Source organism: Haemaphysalis longicornis, unplaced genomic scaffold (assembly GCF_048455015.1).
Source record: "Haemaphysalis longicornis isolate Haplotype H1 unplaced genomic scaffold, Haemaphysalis longicornis Haplotype H1 scaffold_1, whole genome shotgun sequence".
Lineage (NCBI taxonomy): Eukaryota > Metazoa > Arthropoda > Arachnida > Ixodida > Ixodidae > Haemaphysalis > Haemaphysalis longicornis.
This window is the reverse complement of record NW_027526203.1, coordinates 346,331,118-346,354,982: the sequence shown is the minus strand read 5'-3', so window position 1 is coordinate 346,354,982 and position 23,865 is coordinate 346,331,118. Positions and strand designations below refer to the sequence as shown.

Genomic DNA, 23,865 nt, shown 5'->3' with positions numbered 1-23,865 from the left:
TTCTCTTCATGGCTCCTTTAAAAGACAGAAGTTAAAGATTTGTCCCTAACCGTCGCATGTGTGTAAAAATGAAAAAGAAATTATTTTTGTATGACAAAGCGGCAATAAAATAAAACGTCCACCCACAAGTTACTTGTTTTGCGCTTTTTTTGCGTTTATAATGTCCGTACCGTGCTTTGTTAGTTCTAGATAAATTAGTTCTTTACTTCCATGTTTGTTAAGCGTATATGTTTATATTTGTTCTACATTTACATATTTCTTTAAGTGGTATTTGCTCTTATGTAGACAAAACACACAATTTCAAGGAGTGCTAGCAAGTCTGCCACGATTCTAGGAACATGAGAATGCATTTTTTATGAAATATTTTATTTATCTTGTTCTTTACAGGTAACAGTTGTGTATTTTCATTTAATAATCAAAAATTTTAAGTTTTAGTTATGCATGTTATGAGTTAATAGTTATATACATATGTATATATATATACAAGAAAAGAAAACTTTCAACAAGGTAAAAGCACGATTGTTGCCAACGTTTCAGCAAAGAGACTTGCTTTCGTCAGGGCTGACGAAAGCAAGTCTCTTTGCTGAAATGTTGGCAACAATCGTGCTTTTACCTTGTTGAAAGTTTTCTTTTCTTGTGTTCTCTACCATCTTCAAAAGTTCAACTGAAAGCAAAGGAGATGATGTGGTAGGTCATTGAAACAGATAAAGAATTTGGAAAGAAAGAAAGAAAGAAAGGAAGTGGAGAAAAAACGCCCGCCGGGTGGGATCCGAACCCACGACCTCCAGAATACTCGTCTGGTGCGATGACCACTACACTACCGGCGGGGCTCGCACCAGACGGGTATTCTGGAGGTCTTGGGTTCGGATCCCACCCGGCGGGAATTTTTTTCTCCACTTTCTTTCTTTCTTACAAATTCTTTATCTGTTTCAATGACCTACCACATCACCCCCTTCGCTTTCCGAGGTTTTCTTGACTGCCAACACTTATTTCTGTCTTATTTCAACGAGCCCCTCTTTTTTTTTCTTATTCGCTATATATATATATATATATATATATATATATATATATATATATATATATATATATATATATATATATATATATATATATATATATATATATATATATATATATATAATACACATTTTTGATATCTTGAAAAATCATATGGAGGAGGTCGAGGTGCAGTCTTAACCCCCCCTCCCCCTTCCCTCCGACAAAATTTCTGGCTACGCCCCTGGAAAAGACTACCTTGGTTCGCGAGCTTCCAATAATACTAAAGACGTGGTGGAAATGGTGGTTAAAGAAATTAAGGGTGGGAAAGCTTTAGAAAAGTAGGGCTCAATCGTACACAACTACTGAACCATTAAGGAGATACTATACTAGATAAGCTTGTAAAATTGTTCTTAGAACCCCTAAGGACTTTAGGGGTGCCTCCATCCAGAAAAAATGCCAACCTAATTATTATTCACAAGGAGCGTGATGTAAACAAGCTCAAGAACCACAGACTCAGCAGCTCGCTGTTGCGTTCTACAGACTACCAGTTGTATACAAGTTCTGTACCAAGATAATAGTTCTCCGTATAAGGGACATGCTAAATTTCCCACTACCGAGAAAACAGGCTGGATTTAGGAAAGCATATTACATTATAGATCCCATTCGTGCCGTCAGCCGGGTGGTTGAGTAATTCTTAAAGTATAATAAACTCCTTCACGTGGCATTTGTAGAATACAAAAAGCCTTTGATTCGGTAAACACCGCTGCAGTCCTCTAAGCAAGTAGAGGGCGTGGAGTAGAGGAAATGGAGAATAAGAGACGTACATGGGGGTCCTCAAGGATATGCCAGGAATGCACGGGTACGATAACACTTTATATAAAGAGTGAAGTCCCCTTTTAAAAGCGTTATACAAGGGAACACCATCTCACCAAAATTATTTACAGCATGTCGGACATTTAAAAAGCTGGATTGGTAGAAGACGGGGATACGAGGCAATAACGACTATAATTGCCACCTGAGATTTGAGGATCACATCACCTTGTTGAGCGAATCGCAATGAGACGCGTGCAAAGAATATTACACGAGCTGTAGTCAGAAAGCTTAGTCTTGGGTTAAATATAAATACGATTGTAACGTTATCGAATGTAACGTTACATAGACACGCAGAAAGCCTCCCCTTCAGCGTCGCAAACGAAAACCAGAAGTTGAGGATGGATAAAACTGTACCGTTAAAATTATCAGTGCATGGTCATCCAATCCACGAGAAAGAAATCAATCATAGAATTAGCATGGGCCATTCGGGAAGCACTCTCAAGTAATGAAGGTTGTGTTACTTCAGACACTATATAGAATGGTATACAACCAATACGTTCTGTCAGGGATGACTATTGGTCGGAAACTTGGGGAGTTACTAAACTTTTGAAAGAAAACATAGGGCATGCCCGCAGACCACGAGATTATACGAGCAATGCTTAGGAATAAAAAACGAGCGTCTTGGACGTCTTTGTAACAGAAGTCATCAAAACAGTTCAAAAACGGAGTTTGCAACGTTATCGCTTGCAGAAGAGCCCAAGTAAAAACGCGTGAAAAGATTGCGAAGTTGAAAACGGGTACAACCTTTTTTTAATATTATTGCATCCAAGCCACCGTCAAATTTTTCGCGTGCATGTGTGCATGCTTGCGTGGTCGCGTCGAGCTCAGATTTCTTAAAATGCACGTAAACCATTCGGGAGTAATTCCTTTCCTGATAAAGATTACCTTTCGCGGTTTTACACGCAAATTTCCCGCCGTTATCAAGTCCAAGGGTTGAAAGGACCAGTCATCACCCCAGTTCCTGTAATATGCCCCCACTGGGGCCGTAAACGATTAAAATGCATGTCGTTTCTAGACAAAGCCAATGCGTTCATCTGGAGATGCATCTCCAAATTAAAGATCGTATTTGTGCACCCCTCAATTTTCCAACTGATTGTTTACGCCGTATGAACACAGGCCTTGCTTCGTCATGTCAATGCCTGCTCCAGGACATTAGGTGCACGCTCGAACTCTCACCAGTAATTGGGGCCCTTTTAAACACCCGCCCGCACTGGCGCAGCGCTCACGATGACGAGATAGCTGCTATACAAGAAATAAGCATGTACATGAAGACGGAGACAGCATATGACCAGCTCGGTTAGTGGTTGGCCTTTGTTGCGAAATGAATATTGGAAAGAGCGCAGATATAAGGTAACCGTTAGGAGCTCGCTGCACACGTCCTTGCGGGCAAGACTGAACCGGCTCGGTCCGGATTCTTTGTCCTGATACCACGAAGCATGCCTACTCTAGCAATCAACATAGGTCCTTATCAATAGGCGACGAGTCCATAGATGATCACCAACGGCTCGTGCAAAGGCCACCTGAAAACAAGGGGACTCTCCGGAAGTTGTCGGCTGCTGCGTCCCCTTCGAGAGCACACAGCCCGTCGCAGAAGGCACGCAGCGGCTATCGGCAAGCGGTGACCAGATAGCGTGCCAATAAGTGCAGTGCCTTTGCTCTTAATCTTTTTTACGGACAGCAAGAAAAGGGTAAATAACGTCATTGTGTTCTATGTGGAGCAGTGTGGAGTGGTTATGCTATTGTTTCGGGCAACTCGGTGGCAGGAGTCACAAAATTGAATTAATTTGCCTGCAGTGACGCTAGCATTGCCAATAGCGGCTGTTTTCGGTATAAACTTGAAGAAACGAATTTGGCGCAAATTAAGGGTGTGAGCAGTTCACTTGCTCCACGTGCGACAGATCGCTCCCCTTTTCTCTGTTTGTACATGTCCTCCACACTTGTGCGCAGGAAAGTTTGGGCAGTAGGGTCGTATGAAAGCGGAAGTACCCGTTCCGTCCACAAAATCCAATCGAACATGTGTATCGAGAAATACGCCGCGATGACCTTTCGTGGGAGCTGTACGCGAGCTTGTAGCTTTTTAGTGCGGATTTTTTGTTTTAGTTTTTTTAACTATGTGACGGCTTAGTGCACCCTTCCCCCCTCTTTTTTTCCCTCCTTCATGCTCGTACAGCCTGTGATTGCGTGCTGCATACAGCGCCCTACCTCAGTCCAGCCCGAGTGGTAAAATTTGCGAAGATATTTTAAATTTAAAAAATATACGCGCGTAGGAACGTGCGTCCCTCATCATTTGCTATTGTGCGACGCATGTGTCCCTCATCGCTGGGGGCAGAGCATCGCAGAAAGTGAGGGTGACCTGGAAACAAAGGGCTTCGCGTAAACAGTTGCGCCAGACAAGCTTGGAGTGTTTGGACGGCGTGCCACACGTGCTTGTGCGTCGCAGAAGCATGCCGACAAAGGCAATGGCACGTGGCCAAGACGACACACCCCACTCGGAAGTCATGGAGCCGCCGATACACGCGTGTGCACCGAGAGGCGAGCATGAGGTGCTTGTTGCACGCGTTAGTTCATATAGACACGAAAGGGTGAAAACCGGTTGGCCTGAACAGGCAGCATTCTACTAGCGTCCCGTAATCTAAATGTGTCACACGCGGGAGCAGAACTTGTTTAACTAGGCTGAAATTTCCAATACCCTTAAAGCCGGTACCTTTGCGCCATTTATTTTTCCTCACTGTTGCTTCTGAGCTCACAAAGTGGGAGTGGAGAAACGGGATTAGTAGAGCTTAAAAAGTGTAGGCACATCTAATGTAAAATAAATTTACCTGGCAACTATTAAAATGAAAAACTTCAGCTAGCATACTTTGCCTTACATAGGTTTGCCTTACATACTATGCCTTACATAGCCATAGGTTTTGTCGCAGTATCGATACCCGTCAAATGTTGTGCATGGTGTACGAGAGCAATCTTAGAACACCCCAGCTGTGGTTCTTTTTTAGTTCCTGCGTGTCTGTGCGTATGCGCGTGCGTGAGAGATAATGAGAGAGAGAGAGAGAGAGTCCAGTTGACCAACGAGCTGTGGATCATACTGGAGTCGTAACCGGCTCTGTTATTGGCTAAACTACTATTATTACGATATTCACGGGATTGTGGTAGAAATGATTGCTGCATTTCGGCAATCTGTCCAATGAAAGGGAGAAATAAACGCAAACGGTAGGATTGTTATTCGCGATGGCCAGCGGAAGTATGTTGTCAAAAAGTAGCAGCCGCCGACGTTGTTCGGCAATGGCAATAAATATTTCTTTGGTACTTTTTTTTTTCAATGACCGGCGAGAACCACAGCATTAAAGGTAATGCTTGAGGCACAGGGATTAGGACAAGTTACCGACGCCTTGTTGAGCAGTTTGCCGAAGCTGCTTGCATACATGTCGTGCCATTGAGACAACTGACGCAGCTGTGCAGGCATGTCTTTGCTCAACAAGACGAATAATGGGCGTGCAGAATTATCAGTTGTCATGTTATTCATCCAACGTACAGGAGATCGTTCGTCTATGAACACAATTACCAAAGAGGTAACCATACCCCCCCCCCCTCGCTTTTGCGCCAGTTCCTAGGGTCTAACCGTGGCCTAAAATTAAAATTTAAAAACTCGTTTTTGCATAATATTTCATAATACATAATGACGTCGAACGTAACGCTCAAAGTGAAGAAAACATTAGTGAATGCTTGCCCATTAAAAATAGATAAGCTCAGCTGACGGAAGACGTATCTCTTTAAAATTCACCTAGGGCATAAAATAAAGACCGCTCTCTCTTCGTCAGTTTATTACCTACAAAGCACTTTTGGTTACATCACACGGGAAGGCGTCCGTGTTTACGATTAAAACAAAAGCGTTAAAGAAATGTGCCAAACAAGCAAGACACTGTCGCGTTGGTCGAGTGAAACCGTTAGGAATAACAAACGACATTCACGTCAAGCGAAAATGGGTAACGTTGTTTGAGAAGGTTAACCACCAAACCATCCTGTGCAGGGCCTGCCCAGCTATGCAACAAAACGCTGCAAATGCGCCTACCGGGTAAAATATCCGCCCAATTCTTGAAAAAGACGTACTGGTCGCCACACAGTGCTTACGTAACGGCACCATAAAACAATTAAAGCGGCTATAATTCTGATGGTTTCTTTCAGGGTCGCTAAATACATCAGCGTCAGGCAGGAGTAAACGCACTTTTGAAGGTAAGTTGCGCTTGTTATGATCACAGAGACCGGCACAGGAAAAAAACGTACATTTTCACGAGAAGACAGCTCACTTCAAGCGCAACTTACCTTCAAAAGCATGTTACACTAACTAGCTCGACATCAAGCATTACTAACCCGCCGCGGTGGCTCAGTGGCTAAAGCGTTGTGCTGATGAGCCCAAGAACGCGGGTTTGATTCCCAGCCGCGGCTTTTCTGATTGAGGCGAAAAGCAAAAACGCCCATGTGTTCAAGATTTCGGCGCACGTTAAAAATCCCCAGGTGGTCAAAATTAATCCGGAGCCCTCCACTACGGTGAGCCTCATCGCCTGTAAGCGTCCGCGCGTTAAACGTCATAATCAATCAAATCAAGCTTTACTAAACGCACCCACCCTCCACCCGAAGGCCTCGAAATTAAGGCCAGCGATTAAAAACGATGATAGTTTCATCGCAAATCATTTGACGTTTCAGAAAATGAACTGACGACGCATTCAAACTGCGATATTTTATGCCTTCGCTCTGAACAGGCGAACCCAGCTTCCCGCCATGTTGTTGTCGCAGGTTACGACTGTTCATCGGTTATCGCAGGACTTTTTCTTACCTGTCATTGACTCCGTGTTTTTTTTTCCTGCACATCGACTCTTTTTACAGTTACACCGTAAAAATAACCGGTGTAAAAGAACTATAAAAAAACTCTCTTGGATCAGGATTTTCGTGACTTCCGTGCACAAAAAAAAAGAAAAGAAAAAAAGCACGACGGAGGGCAGCGCGTGAGGGAAACATGTCAGGGCATGTGATGGGAACAGGTACACCCCAACCAGGGAGAAGGCTGATTATTGAGAAGGAGTGGCGTGAAGGAAAGGTTGCTGCAGCTATGTAATAATAAATAAATAAATAAATAAATGTGAAGTATATGAACTGAGTAAATAAATACAATAAAATATATTGATCAACAAATACAATGAGAGTAAAACAAAAAATAGAAGCTCACAGTAACGCGTAGACGAAGGTACCGAGCTGTACGCAATCTTCACGACCATCACGAAGGTTCAAGTGCGCGATTGTAGCCGATTTGCTTCTTCTTCGCTGCCGCAACAACCTTTACTCCATCATTGTTGCTATGAGCGTGAGTTTCTTTCAATTTTTTGGACGTGATAATCATTGGACATCCCCTTCGAGAGGCGCACGCTATGACGAGTCTTTCTCGTTCCGAGCAAGTGGGGCCACGATTACGGTGAACGCTGGAGTTTTCTTGTTTTTGGCCAATCCTGGCCAGTCTCCCTAAGTTGGTATGCTTGGCTTGACAAACGTGCGCAGGGGACGCTGGGCGGTCGTCGTCGCGAGGAACGCACACACGAGAGCTGGGCATTTTCTTGCTTTTGTAACTGCCGGGCGGCCACCGCGAGGCCCGCGCTCAAGTGCGCGCGCCCGGCAATTTCTTAGTATTTTTAACTGCGGACGCGAAAAATTACGATTTGCTGAACAGCCTCGCTGTTAATAAAATCAAAAATACTGTGAAAGAAAGATAAATTAAGGAATGATAAGATAGTAAAGTACTATATAGTAAGATAACGAAACCAAAACCGGCTGGTTGAAGAGCGGCTGGATTCAACTAGGAGTGTAGACGTAGGACCTTTTAATGTAGAAATGTCTAAACCAGCCAGTGCGTGGTTCCTGACATTTGTCAGGGAAGGCCTCGGGCACGAATGTTGTATATAATGTCCCTAGTGTGCCCACTGCAGAGCGAGGAGATCCTTTGTAGATTTCATGTTTGCTGCAAATACGGCCCGTGTTGTGGCCGCGGCCAGCTGAGTGTAAACCAGAATGACCGTAAAATCATTGCTACTGTTCCGACCAAGTAATACAATTTTTGAAACATGCATTTATGTATGTGTGCCAGTTGATTTTATCGTTCATTTGATTTAACTAACCCAACAACTTCGCTGGCCATCCATTCCTATAGGACGGTATGGTTCCTCACTTTTTTCCCCATCTCAGCGGCGCTAACGGCGCATATGTGCGTAAACACCGGCTTCAAAAGCGTACGCTTTTGAAGTGGTCAAGCCGGCTCTTACGGTGCTTATTGCTGTGTGAACACTTTACACTCAGGTGGTACCCGTAGGCGGCTATGCCTCTTCGCTCAACGTTTGGACACTGTTAATCGTTAATGTCCATTTTCTGCCGTGCAGTTCTCTAAATCCGGCCCCAGTTGCACCTCATGTTAGGGGAATGCGGCATCCGATAGCTGAGCGGCAGGCGGCAAATTTGAGCCTGTTCAAACTCCCCCGATTCCTTCCCCTCAAAAAATAATGAAGCATAACGCCACGGCCCAACATCGGCATTTGGTGGAATCGGTCATTCGGTGGCCTTTGTCTGGAACTTGCTGCTCACGCAAGCCACCGGCGCACTAGACGCGGAAGTTGCGATATAGACGCGCCAACGGCGAATGCAAGTTCGTCGAACTCGCAGTGCGACGCTTCGTGCACCACTCAAGTTCCCTCTTGTGAGAATGGCGCCCTCCGTTACTTTGTGCAGCCCGTCTGAGCCACATGTAGATCCTCGCAGTGACCGAGTTTATCTCGATGCAAACAACGGGGCGTTGTTGACACGGCGCATCCTCGAACAACAAAAACACTTTCGCCGATCGTGGGTGGCTGATACGAAGCGGAACAACCGATTGGCTGCACGGTTGGCGGCACTCGTTTTTCCGAGTCGACATGTCAAGCTCCAGGAGAGGGACTAACGGGAAAACGGAGGCGACGGCTTCTTCGTCCGGTGACTCCGGATCCGTTTCGCTGAAATATAATAGCGGATAGCATATCACGTTTCCCGTCTGGCGCCTCAGCGTCCGAGGCTGCATCCTGAATTGAATCAGCACTTTTGATTGATGTGGGCGACGAGGGAAGGAGGATTTCGCAAGGAAGTTATCGTCATTGCAAGTAGAGCATGCAATCAGTGCGCCGCTACCGCTGAGCTGCACGGCAGGCTCAGTAAACATTCCTATCGCCAGCGGTGCGCGATATCGGCCCAACTTGGATTTTTCATCGAGCACTCGAACACACATCGAGTCCATTGGAGAGCGGGGGCAAAGGTGAATTGCATGCGCTGCAATATCGCGTTAAGTTATAAAGCGCTGCATTTCATCCTCCGTGCGAGACGTGAACCTGATTGGCATTCTCAAGGGTACATGCATTGACGTTTCTAAGCAGCAAGATGCATTCACGAATGCTAGGTGCTACGCCCACCGGCGCCCCCATTAAATACGTGTTGGGGGGGAGGAGGGGGGGGTAGGTAGCCAACAGGCTTTCTGTCCCTCTTCCCGGCATTAAGAGCTGCCGGACAGGAACCTTCACTGTATAAATTTCTATTGAAGTGGACGTTATTGTGTGTTTTGCCGGTTTATAAGGCAAGAACGCGCGATTTCGCGTTTTTTTTTTTTTGTACAAACGTGAACATTGGGCAGGGTTCTATCTGTTTGGGAAATGATTCAAACTGGGGTATTATGCATCTAAGCTGACTCTTTGAGCTGTTTTGGAGGGCTACAAATGAATGTACACCACCTGCGTGCATTTAACGAGCGTCAAAATCTCGAAACCCGAGCGTTCTAGCTTTGCGTTTCCATCGTCAAAAGCAGGGTGTAAGAACGAAATGATTTTCCCTCCGGTTCTTATATCGTTTCGGGCTATGTGGTTCAGTACCAGTTCAGCTCCAGAACAAAACAAGTAATGGTTCATAACGGTTCCAACTATTACAGACGTAATAGTTAAATAATCATCAAATAAAAAAAAACAGCTTCCTTTTTTATTTTAACCTCCAAAACATCAGATGGCCCCTGCAACTAGCAGCGGATAGTTACAAGTACGAAGGCACATTCGAGTTTGTCCTGTGCATATGTTTTGAATTTAGGTTGTAATCAAAACACCGAACAAAAATAAAGTACACATTTTGTTTATCGCTATTTAGAAATACAGTAAACCCTCGTTATGTCAAAGACCTAGAATCAGGAAATTGGCTTCGCTGTAATCGGTACCTTGTCATAAATGGGGACGACTGTGCTCCGCATTGGGGACTTTGTAACCGGGTTACTACATGCATAATATGCGCATTTATCTAAGAGCGCCTTAGTGCAAGGACATCTTAAACGCAGCACGTCAACAAACGTGTTCGGCGACGTACTAAAGGATACCTTAAGACTAGAGGATCTGATAAGACGTACTAGAGGGTCTGATAAGACTAAATTAGCGCTGAGAAAAGCCTGATAGCTTGATTTTGGTGACCGGTTTGAGTGGCTGGTGAGGAGACGCATCCTGATCTGTTTAACAGCAGAGCTGTTGTACAAGCCATAGTTCGCTGTTGCAGGAAAAAATACCAAGAAAATGCCGAGCGCCAGTGAGCGCGTGCCTCCCAGCGACCGCCGAGCGTCCTCGGCAAGCGCAGTGGCTTTAGCAAAACGAAACAAAAAAAAAACTCCAGTGCTAATGCTAAATGTGAAAAGACACCCTGCTTGGGAGAGGTCAACGCGGCCGCCGCCTTCTCTAGAAGACATTATGCATAATTGGAGACATGGCTACGAGTGTGCCAATCCTTTCCGAGTAGACTTGCAGATCCCACCACCGCTGCCTCGAGTCGATGAGGAAGAGCTGGTGGAAGTCTACATTGCTGAGGATGACTTTGCATCCACCACTCGCCACGAAGACGACAACCTATTCGATGCACATGACGACGATTACTAGCACCGCAACTATGCAACTAAACAATGATACTGAACTTAACTATATGTGTCCGGCAATGCTCACCTACAACAGCTTCACCATTCGTCTTGCGCGCGAGTGCAAGCTTCCCTGAATTTTTTCGGTTACCACCCGGATGATCACCTCAAGACCAACGCAGAAGATCATACCCCGCTCCTTTACCAGCTTGTGGCAAATGAATGTTTATACCAGTGTGTCGAACCGCAAAAAATACGGGTTCGGTTACGGTTCGGGTTCAGGTAAATTTATTTTGTTCCGGTTCAGTTCCGGTTCGACTAATTCTATCCACGAACCGGTTCGCGAACCGGTTCGGAGTGTTGAACCGGTTCGTGAACCGGTTCAGAACTGAATTATTAGCAAAGCGTGAAAACTCAGTTTTGTATACTTTAAATTCATCAAAACTGAAGTACTTTTTTTCTTCACTCGAACTAGTGGTTTTTTGAAAATGAGCTGCAATACTACTGTCAAATTTGAAAGTATTGGCCAGGTGTAACAGAAAATGTACCAGCCTCTTTTTCACCCCCCCCCTACTGTCATCCTAGAGACTACACAAAGCCGCCGCCAAGAGACATGAGTGTGTTATTTATTGGTGCCCCTTGCGTCGTTTTATTGTACTGCTTAGATGCTAATAATGACTTAAGACATTGCCCATTTTGCTTGAATTACTTCCTTGTTACGTCACTGCTGATGCTGGGTGGCAGAAAATTTGAAAGTTTTTTCGGTGTTTCTCACCACTTCTTGTAAAAACAACTTCCTTAACGAGTCACCAAAGGCAGATCTTTCAAATAAGGCAAGGTAGGGCTTTGTTTTCATGGTCCATTTAGGATCCTTGGCGAAGCATGTAAGATGACGCGGCGGTAAAATATCGCCGACCAGGGGCTGCGGCCCCTTCGTTATCGGGCTTACTGCGACAATCAAGAGCGAATGCTGCCTGCAAAACAATCAACAAAGAAAACTTCCACGTAAAGCGCGCAAACACACGCCCGCGCACACAACATGGCGTTTTATTCGCCTGTGAAGAGCAGCTTTACCTGTACAAGAGACTACCAAAGACGCTAGTGGAAATCAGCGAAACCAAACGTACAGTGCCCAACGCTGGGCACACCTGTCAGTTCGAAAGAACACAGTCTCTAGAATTTCGAATAGACACGTATCTTCGCTTACCTCACCCGCCGCGGTGGCTCAGTGGCTAAGACGTCGTGCTGCTAAGCCTCAAAAATGCGGTTTCCATTCCCGGCCGTGGCGGCCGCTTTTCTGATGGAGGCGAAAAGCGAAAACGCCCGTGTGTTCGAGGTTTCGGCGCTCGCTAAAGATCCCCAGGTGTTCAAAATTCATCCGGAGCCTTCCACTGGGCCGCGCCTCATCACCTGTGTAGCGTCGGCGCGTTAAACCTCATAATCAATCAATGTTCTCTTTCCCCGTGCAGTACGTTTAAGAATCTTATTTCTCCGGCCCCTTCGCCCTATTTTCCCCTCTTCCTCGTTTCGTGAGGTTCGCCTCGCTTGTATAAAGCCGATGTCTCGAACCAATAACAAACATATGTGCGTCCTTTTCTTCGTGCGTCCCGTTAGTGGCGCTGTTTTAATTCTTGCGATTATGCATGTACCTAAAAGCCAAAATTTCAACACTCTTTAGCTGCTGTAAATAGGCATAGGCAAATGTAGGGCTTGAACCTTGGCTGGTACACAGTGCAACAATCTCGTGGACTGATTGCACTTGCACTGTCCCAATGAGGGAGAAAGAGAGAGCGACAAACGTTTTATTGAGCCTTTTAAGGCCCCTTGTGGGGGCGTGGTGGCAGGCGCACCGGCGACCGCGGGAAGGGTGAATTCGGTGCTTCAAACATCGTGCAGGCTGCCAAGAGTTTGACATTTCTTCTTCCCAGCCTTGCACCCTGCTTGCTCGACCATCAGCAACATACCACTGCAATTAGGAGCCTTAATTGCTATACTGGTGTGCAGTCGTTTCACCATGTTGTGGCTATGGCGTTGTGCTGCTGAGCCGAAAGACGCGGGATCGATTTCCGGCCGCGGCGGCCGCTTTTCTGATGGAGGCGAAAAGCGAAAACGCCCGTGTGTACGAGATTTCAGCGCACATTAAAGATCCCCAGGTGGTCAAAATTAATCCTGAGCCCTCCACTGCGGTGCGCCTCATCGCCTGCCTTGCGTCGGCGCATTAACAAACCTCACAATCAATCAAGTAATCAAATTGTCACCATGTTGTGACCGTGATGAGCGTGTTCGGAGCGTTTTGATTCATTGAACGGGTAAAAGTGAGCGAGAGATTGCGAAGTTGATGGCGCGTGAAAGAAAGAAGCCCCTAATGACACTTACCACCCGTTATCAATAACGGGATGGTCGAACCGTTTTGTCGAGAACCGGAAACCGTTATTTCTTTTTTCGGTTCAGTTCCGGTTCGGGTTCAGCCGGCTCAAAAAATAATGGTTCGGGTTCGGGTTCAGTTCCGGCAAAAATACCGGTTCGGTTCCGGTTTTCGGTTCGGTTCGGTTCCGGTTCGACACCCTGGTTTATACTACTAGTATTACTTCTATGCCTCGCCGGGATTTCGCTTTGCTAAAATAGGAAGGGCGGAGCGAGATGATGCAGGTGATGTAGTACCCAAGTAAATGAGTGCCTCACGTTCTGCTCACATTAAACGCAGTCATTTCCGAAATGACTGCGTTTATTTATTTATGTGACATCCATAATGCGCACGCGTGGTTGAAAAGATGAAAATATATCAGTCTTCTTGGGGTTTAAAAAATGTGAATGTAGCTCTTCAATGTAGCATTTTATCGTGTTTTGGTGGATCTCAATTGCTTCGTGACAACAAAAAGTTTGTTGAACTGTTGTGCTTATTATTCGCAGTGACCCCATTATGATGACCAGTGTGTCAGACAGAGCCGCTGAAGTAATGCGGTCGGCATGGACAACCGCTTAGCCAGTCAACCGCATGTCGAGATTGTTCGAGTGAAGAGCGCCGTTCGGTAGGCTGTATTGACCCAAGCTCAGGCTAATAACTCCACAGCCCTCAAAATAACTCCACAGCCCTCAAAGTTGCAATAGTTCTCCCCTGTGCTCATACTCCTTTGTATTCCCGTGTACTCATTCTGAGGTGTACCCATAATCTCTTGTACTCACTCGTACTCATGTCTAATTATGCGCATTTGTACACATCTGTACTCATACTCATTTGTAGTCATACTCACCACTACTTCTCTGCACTCGCACTCTTTACCCTGGCACTCATTTTAATTCGTGAGCCAAGTGAGTAAAAATGAGTACATGTGAGCACAAGTGAGTACATGAGCCCTTGTATCACTAGTACTCACCTATACTCATGCTCAAAAGTTTTCCTACTCATATGTACCAGCACTCCATCACTTGTATTCATGGGCTTAAATAGTGCTATGCACGGCCTCGACAAAGTCGCACGTGTTAACCATGGTTAACACGTGTGACTTTGTCGAAGTCACTTTGTCGAAGTCACGTGTGCACTAAGTGCTGGTGTTACAGCGTATCTTGGTATGTCTCAGTAGCTTTGTTTATAAAGCTACTAAGAAAGCTGAGACGACTGCGCAGCATTCTCCATCGAGTGAAACAAGGGTGGTCATGGCAAACAGGCTAGTAACTAGGATTAGGCAGTATTTCAAAATTTTATGAATTCATCTATCTTTAAACGTGCTTCTACACCCTTCCTCGGCGACAACAAAAGTTTCTAAACAACGCTCGAACAGCAGCTGAGAATCGCGCGCATACTAACAGCGTCGGGTTCAACCGTGAATACGGCAGACGCAGTCAGGCGCCGGTTGCCTGGATGACCAATGGAGGTAATCTTGTGGGTGCAAGTTGATATAACCAGTCAACGCAATGCTCGGTTGATGGCAGTTTGCGTACAGTTTGAAATCTTCTTTATTTTTTGTTTATATTACTGGGATCAACAAGGGCCGATGCTCTCAATGAAAGCTTCAGCCGCTATGATCTTTCTGAAGTTAAAAGCCTAACATTCATGCACTCTGGAACATTCTATAAAATACAGTAACAAGTCTGCAAATTGGGAGTGATGTTTCTCTGCCGTAATCAATGCCGTAAGCTTTTACAAATACCAGTAATGTTGCCGGTATTTGCCAGCAAGAAAAACAAATTCGAAAAAAAAAACGCCTGCGCAACGGAACAGTAGAAGCCAGGCCCGTGCTCGCATCCCTCATCAAGTCAGGCCACAAACGGTGCGGTAGTGGACCCATCCTGAAAGGTCTACAGAACACAGGAAGATGGTCCTTGACTCCCTTCTCTTATACGTTCGAGAAACCTTTATACAGGACCACATTTAATCGGTACACTGACTTCCACCCCCTCCACATCCTCCAACTCCCTTCCCCCCTCTCCCCCTCCGGAGATGACAAAGGTCAAGGCACGGGTTGTAATTAAAATTAATAAATACATATCACAACAACATTAATACCTCGTCATGGCAATTGTGGTCATTAATAACTTGTGGCTTCGCAGGGAGGTTAGCTGAGCAACACAAATGTGCGCGATAAAGATTGTTTATATCTTCTCCGTGCCGGCGAAAAGAAACTTGATATATCGATTGCAAAACGCACCCTAAAGTCAATGCCTTCAAAAAAAACATGAAAAGGCTCAAGTAAATCTCTCTCGGGTCTGGACAAACCTGAAGCTTTTGGCACTTGAAACCACGTCCTTGAGGAAACATCAATCGTTTCCCTCGATCTTATATGACCGCAGCAGTGAACTTCGCCAACAGCCATAGGATACAATCGCATACACTGCATTAAATTGATTTATTGTTGGGGTTTAACGCGCCGACGCAACGCAGGCGATGAGGCGCGCCGTAGTGGAGGGCTCCGGATTGATTTTGACCACCTGGGGATCTTTAACGTGCGCCGAAATCTCGCACACACGGGCGTTTTTGCTTTTCGCCTCCATCAGAAAAACGGCCGCCGCGGCCGGGAATCGAACCCGCGACCTCGTGCTCAGCAGCGCAACGCCTTAGCCACTGAGCCACCACGGCGGGTTAAGTTATTGATTAAATTATTGCATTAAATTATTGCATCAAATTATTAAGTATACAACAGCAAGCAACAAGGTACAAGTTTTGCCGATAGGAATATATACCAGTACCGTCAGCCGATAACGGCTGGCAAACACATTCGCGGCATTTACCGGACAGGCATGCGACTGGGTACATGCGCCCCCGATAAGACCCGGACTCCGCATGTTCAGCACAGCCTTGGGCAGAGGGATGGCGCGATGGCACAATGCATCGCATATTCCTTGTTCGAAAGCTAGCGCTTATGGCAAAAGCAAAAAACACTTTTTGGTGGTTTAAAATGGTGGAATAGAAGGAAACTCAGCGTTGTGTTTTTCTTGGTGAATAAACGATATGAGGTGCAAGAACAAACAAGATAAGGGTATCGCGATTACTCCCGGCCACAGATGACCATAGGGCCCCTATCAAAACCAGAGATCGAAGATGACTTGCTGTTTCATCCCCGATACTGTAACCTTGTTCCTCACCACCATAAAATACCGAGGGCTGCAATGTTGGAACGTGACGAATAAAGAAGTTACCGACCAATAATTGACGTTAATTATTCCTAGCCTAGTCTTGGGGGAAAGTATGCTCTTTTTTGCCCTTGTTTAATTAAAAGAAGAATTTTTGTTATGTTGCCTGTTCATGATAACCTCAATTTTAACTCTTCACTCACCATGATAAGTTCATACAGTGAAACTATGGTATGAATAAATTAATTCCTTAAGGTCACAGAAACAATGTACTATCGGGACATGTCTGACAATGTGCGTGTCAGACAGACGTGTCTGACACGCCTACTAGAATTACTGAGCAACGAAATTTTTTTTTTCGTCTGCAACGCGTGTGTGTAAAGCACCTATGTATGTGGAAAGTACCTACGAACACAATCCGTGGCTTCTGCCACCAGGCACTCGGAAGATTCTGTAGAGTGACACATCCCCAGTAGCATTTTCCATTAGAAAGTTTATGCGGCTGCCATATAACTGTCGACAAGCTTAGCAACGTGGAATAGTGAAGACAATGCGATGTGCAAATATTCCAGCGTGCTTGGCCGCACGTATTGCTGAAACAAGTGCTGCGTAACCGATTCGCAGGTCTCTGTGACAGTAGGTCTCACTCGAGTGCTGTACAAATGTTCACTTCCATCTCCCCCGATAACAAGAGGAGACAACGGCAGCCTCACGACATAGATTCCAGCGGTATTCGCTGCGAATTGTCGGCACCAGTGAACCTTCGTGGAAACACCTGTACTGTTAACTGTTACTGTGTGCACCTGACGCGGCCTGATGTCCTCACACAGATGAACGCCAAAGAGGACTTCCCCAGCTCTGAGCAGCCGCGAGATAACGGTGGGGCGAAAGAGGAATAGACATTGTTTTTGTGGTCCGGAGTCTACAAACGAAGCGCTCGCCCTCGTACTTGGGACGTGACAAGGCGAAAAGAAGTCAGGCATCAAAGCTTTTTTTCGCAGGGGCTTTGGCGTGCATACGACGGAAGTTAGCAGAAGTAATGGCAATAATTATTGTCACAGTTTGTTTTTATTCGTGCGCCAGTAGAAACGCCTATCGGTTGGCCCTGGGAACGTTAATAAGGTTTATTTATTTATTTATTTATTTATTTATTTATTTATTTATTTATTTATTTATTTATTTATCAGATGCCAGGACTGCCACCCTATTATCAGGTTTGGGATTGACTTGGTTGCGGATTGAAATTTTCTATTTATTCGCGTTTGTTACCCTTTTGCTGCACGAGCGTTTAAAACGACATTTGCGTCAGATGGCCTTGGAAATTTACAATGTTATTCGAACTGCGAAGAATTCCGCCGATCACCACGGCAATTCTCGAAGGCCGTTGATAGCTTCAGTGTTAATACGCCATGCTTTGTTGTCGCTAGTGTAATTGCCAAGTATCGTTCACGTAACTTGACAAAAACAGTTAACTTAGTTGAACTGCGCAAAAAAACGCCATTGTCAGATAAAACATTGTTCATAAATATAAGTTTATTTAATAGACAGAATTGGCCCTTGTAGGTAGTTTTTTTTTTTTCGTGCCGTCGCTGTCGAGAGACAAATTTGCCCTGAAATTGTACACTGAGTGATGGAAAACTAAAACAAGTGAAAAATCATTACGGAGATGCTATTCGAAATTCCACTTTGCTCGGAAATAATTATTTTTGTAATTGTGGCATGCAGAAACTACTCGTGAGAGCACGAACGTCCGCGTTTAAAGACATTTGAGAACCTCGAAGGTCGGTGGCGATGCTCCTTACTCCCACATGACATTTCAACCTAATGCCTTTGAAAAACGTCGTGTTTGATGGAACTTGAGTCGAATGACCATAACACAAACAGTGCAATGACTGCATCTTCAGAAAAATGCGCAATTGGTAAAACTAGGACATTTAATCGTTGTAATAATATATACGTATGTAGATCCCTGCAAGAGAGAAAACAAAACAAACTATGTAACCAAACCAAACAAAAAATTTATGGAAGCTTGCACTCACGCGCAAGACTTCAATGGCGGAGCTGTTGTGGGTGAATATCGCCGGACACATAGTGAAGTTTCAGTATCATTGTTTATTTGCATAGTTTCGGTGCTAGTAATCGTCGTCATATGCATCAGAGAGGTCGTCGTCCTCTTCGCGGCGAGTGGTGGACGCAAAGTAATCCTCAGCATTTTAGGATACCGGACACTGATCGGGCACTAATCGGGTCGGACACTGATCGGCCGAGCGCACGCCGTCTCTCTCAACTAGGAGAACGCCGTCAGACCTTACGTCATCGCTGGGCGCAACCCATCCCTGATGCGCGCGTCCCCGCCCGAACATCTACGGTGCGACGCGCACTCTCCACACCTGCTGTTCGGCTCCTTGCCTCCTCACCACTTTCCCTCACACTTGTTGGCCTTGCATTTTCGTCCGAGAGTTTTGAGCGACGCCTCTATCTCAACTAAGAGAACACCTAATGGAAATGCTGAGCGCTCCGAATGCGATTAGCGCAACCGGATAGACGCCGGTTTCGTAACGCGAGGTACCCAGGTTCGATTCCGACCACGGGAAGCGTGTTTTGCTTGAGGGCATGCCCGTCCATCCCGTCGGAGTGGAAGCGCCTCGACCCCCTTATCGTCTCACCCTCGTCACGGGAGGCCGCCCTGGCTGACCCAGCCACCTCCCTACAATAGGAACTGTACCGCCTAGAGAAGGACACCGCATTGCCCCGCGGTGTTATGTGCTGCACCCGTGAACAGTTACACACGAAGAGCCTTCAGCAGTTGGTGGTTACGCAATAGCGTTTCTCTCTCTCTCTCTCTCTCTCTCTCTCTCTCTCTCTCTCTCTCTCTCTCTCTCTCTCTCTCTCTCTCTCTCTCTCTCTCTCTCTCTCTCTCTCTCTCTCTCTCTCTCTCTCTCTATATCTATCTATCTATCTATCTATCTGCCTTCATGTATATCTCTCTCTTTCAAAGTGATTGATTGATTGATTGATTGATTGATTGATTGATTGATTGATTGATTGATTGATCGATCGATTGATTGATTGATTCCCCAGCGTGCACCAAGCTTATAAAGCGTTGTCGACTACATCTCTAAGAATATGCACTACACCAAGCTCATGCAGTGTCGTCCATGGAATACACCACTGCTCGTATTACAGCGAAGCTGTGTATGGCTAGGATCCCGAGTCTAAAGCCGGCGGCAACAGCTTCCGAGTCAAAATTCAATTCTGCAGAATTAACCAGGACACAGATTCTCCCTACCAGAGGGGTGTGAAAAGAATGTGAAAAGAATGCGCTACCAGAAGCTATCTAGGGGAATGCGTAAAGCAGCCACTCTCCCAGCCATCTACTGTCTGTCTATGTAATAGTCACAACGTGCTTTGCTTTCGAGTGGAAGCACTTGAGGTTTTCTGTGCTCTTTTAGGTAACAGTATATGGGTAGAGCCACGTTCATGTAGTGACAACAGAGTCCCTTTTGTTTATAGCACATAATAAAGCCATGACTTTATCCAGGCGCATCCCACCGACAGTTTTCAGAGGCTCCGGTGTGCAAGCCTCCTGTTTGGTTCCCTTTGCCGCTAAGCAAGAAGTCATTTTTCTGCATTTAGCGTGATTTTACCGCGTACAAAATAAGAAAAGAAAAGAAATAAAAAGCTTCAGGAAGGGGGGTGTTTTTGTGGAGAGCACGCCCAGCCAGATTAATGTTTATCAGTGGTAGAACAGGTATAGCTAAATCGAGATGATAGCGATGACTCCAACGAATCTTAAATAAAGGGCATACGTTACGAAATAGGCGGCATTGAATGAAAGGAAATACGCGTTGCGGAAGACAATATCCATAATTTAATGTATTTATATAGAGAGTGCACACAATGGCGTAAAAAGTAGAATAAAAAATTGTCTCGAGAGGTTTATAGGATTATAAATTGTGTTTTTGTGTTCCGTTGATAAAATAAATGACCTCACATTGACGCGGAAACACTGCAGAGGCACTCTTGGGTTCTAACAAGGATACCTAGAATGCGCGCGAATAAGCAGCTGAGCGGGGTGGTGAGGACGACTGTTCAAGCATTTTTTGGGAGACACTACAAATGAAACAAAGTTAAACTGTGTCGTCAGCTAACTGGCATCCGGGGAGCTGTTAGCGCAGCAATAGGCTCACCAACTCACGTGCGTAACGCTGACCATGCATGGTGAGGCCTTAACCGGTATTTTCACCGTCGCATGTCAGCAAACATAGCTCATGCTGATTGGAGCGAAAGCTGCACGACAATGTCTATTGTGCCAGCGGTAAACGGCAAAGGTAGGCCGTTTTAGAGTGGTCCTTATCGACTGTAACCATACTTGCCCATAGAGCAAACATTCTGCAAATAGAGCTATATAGCCTGTGAACATTTATGACCGAGAGGCATGCGTGTGTCGACAGAAAATGACGCTGGGCACCGGTTCAGCTGTGTTCGACTACGACGGGCAACACGCTCGCACGCACGCACCCACGCAAGCACCCATGCATGCGCGCATGCACAGCACACGCCCACAACCACACCCACACGCAAAAAAGGAAACCTTCCGCGCCCCTCCTTCGCACATGCACCCGGGCACCGGTTCAGCTGTGTTCGACTACGACGGGCAACACACTCGCACGCACCCACGCAAGCACGCATGCATGCGCGCATGCACAGCACACGCCCACAACCACACCCATGCGCAAAAAAGGAAACCTTCCGCACCCCTCCTTCGCACATGCACCCGGGCCTGCACTCTAAGAAGTCTCCGTAGGGCGTCTTCACCACACTGCTCCAGAATGGCCAATCGAAGTGGCCTAGTGTGCACATTCGAAGAATGACGTGGCCGAACATTAAGTTTGAGTTAAAAAGGGCATCTGCGGAGGGACATCGCGCGATGCAAAACGGCACTCACGCCTTGAGTGTTGTCCCCTCGCACATGCACTTTTTTTTTAGTCAAGCCATATGTCGGGCTTCGTCATTCACCGAATTTGCACAGTTGGTCATTCTGGGGCGCTGTGGTGAATACGACCTATGGAGAGTTAGAGTGTGGGAGCTCAGTTGTTGAATAACGAATGCACAACGCCGTGCTTCTATGGCAGGATGTCACAAAGCAAACTTTTTTTTTTTCAGTTAAATCTCATGCGTCATTAGCTTATTTTCCCGCGTTGAAGGCAATCATTTACGGGTATTTCGGCAAAGCAGAACTACGGCTAGGTTGTTTTTAAAGAAGCCCAGCAGCAGAGCTAATTGGGGGCTTTTTTTGTGTGTGTTATTCGTGCCTGAAAGCACTATGAAAGCTGTAGCCATCACCAGCCCAGAGCGGTACTCCGTGATTTCCTCCTCGCAGCAATGCAATTATCAATACCTGCTTTTCTTATGTGGTGCTGATCTGAAGGCGGCTTTCCAATACTTTTATCGATGGAACAGAACTGAAGCGGGTAAACACCTGGCACGGCGGCTCTGTGGCTAAACCGTTGGGATGCTGAGCCCAAGGACGGGGATTCGATCCTGGCCGCGGTGGCCTCTTTTTGGATGGATGCGAAAAGCGAAGACGCCCGGGTGTAGAGATTTCGAAGCACGTTAAAGATCCCTCGGTGGTGGAAATTAATCCGGAGCCCTCTATTGCAGTGCGCCTCGTCGCCGAGGTGTAGCTTCTGCGTGTTAAACCGCACAGTCATCGTCAAGCTCGCCAGTAGCGACGATGTGACGTCATACAAGCCCGCAATGAGCGCCTGCACTTCGAAGAACGTGGAGAAAGAAGAAGAAAGATGAATAAACTCGAGGAGAAACTTCGGACTGCTTACGTGCGGCAATGCGAAAGCGTTTTATATCGAGCTATGCGATTGTTTCTACTGGTAAGTCTGCCGTGACTATGTTATGTTGTACAGGTGGCGAAAAAGTCTGTCATCAGAGGGATATATATGTCTGGCGTGTCGTAGCGGTGTCGGTGGTGCCGGCTGATGGTGGTGGTTTTAGCTGCAACAAATGCCTGCCCCTTTGCTCGTCACCCGCCGCGGTGGCTCAGTGGCTAAGGCGTTGCGCTGCTGAGCACGAGGTCGCGGGTTCGATTCCCGGCCGCGGCGGCCGCTTTTCTGGTGGAGGCGAAAAGCAAAAACGCCCGTGTGTACGAGATTTCGGCGCACGTAAAAGATCCCCAGGTGGTCAAAATTTATCCGGAGCCCTCCACTACGGCGCGCCTCATCGCCTGCGTTGCGTCGGCGCGTTAAACTCTACAATCATCGAACCCTTTGCTCGTCATGCGGCATTTCTGTGTTCCCTTGCATCTTCTAGTGAGGCGTACTTCCGTGAGCAACCACGTCTCACAGCTGCCGCCGAGGTAGACTCTTTACAGTCCACCGCAGCAGAGACAGTACCAACAGCAGAAGCGTTTCCAGTAAAACGATTGTGTCAACACACGTGCACCGGATCCGCACGGACATTCTGGAGTACTACGTGGATCCGGTGAACCATTGAACTTTCAAATTAGGACCTGGACTTAGGTCCTTCGGAAAATAAAGTTTGTTATCTCTCTCTCTCTCTCTCTCTCTCTCTCTCTCTCTCTCTCTCTCTCTCTCTCTCTCTCTCTCTCTCGTCGTTCCCGTCATGATCTTATGATCATTGCGTAGTTTGCTTCTTCCCTCTGTTAAAATGACGAAGAGGCTTGGCCAATCACTCATTTCGCACTACATATTCGCTGTTAGCGTAAACTCGCTTTGCTACTTTTGTAATTAGCATGCCCAAGTTGCTTCTGTAGGCCACCAGGGGTGCGATTGTGCCCTCTCGTTACCATCGTCACCAACCTCTTCCCTTTGCGTCGTTTTTGCTTATCTCTTGCTTCCTTTTTCGTCACCATTGTTAGCCGTAAGGCCTCTTGATGTCTAAGCCTCATTGTGGTCGCGTACCGTACCGATACAGGTGCAAGATACACTGGATGTTCTATATGGTTGGGCATGAACGCTTCTCTTAGGAACCATTAGGGTCTGATGCATTTGCCGAATCTCCACTGGGACGCTTATGACCACCGTGAGCGGGTGAGGACTTGTATGACGTAGCAGACGTCGACTTAGAAGACAAGTCTGGCCCGCTAACGTAGTCTGGTTCTCGGCCTGGCATTGGGGCAAGGAATTGCGTTTCATCCGAAGTGCGGGTTCAGTGACCATTGGCATGACAGCCTCAGAATCCCGAGCCACTCAAGGGCCGCTCTTGCTTAAAGGGCGTCATGTCGAGAGCATCGGGCCTTTTTTCGGGTGTAGCGGGCATCTTTGTGGCTGGTGGGATTGCCGTTGTAAGAGTTACGACGGAAGTGAGGAAGGACCCCGCCAACGCCACACTGGAGAAGCTAGGCCGACCCGATGATGTGTAGTTTCGTCGGTCGGTGGCAGGCTCGATGATCGGTGGCTTTCTCGACTCCACAAAAATCGAGATGACCGCGAGATTGGCGGCGGAAATGTGTC

General features: G+C 46.4%; 1 long non-coding RNA gene and 1 other non-coding gene across 3 annotated transcripts in view; both read right to left on the bottom strand.

The window, feature by feature from the left end:
* The window catches only part of LOC144153596 (uncharacterized), a 33,704-nt gene that overhangs the window by 5,465 nt on the left and 4,374 nt on the right, over window positions 1-23,865 (bottom strand). The window lies entirely within an intron of this gene.
* Window positions 755-827, bottom strand: Trnat-agu (transfer RNA threonine (anticodon AGU)). Its single transcript has one exon. It is a non-coding gene; the product is annotated as a tRNA-Thr (tRNA).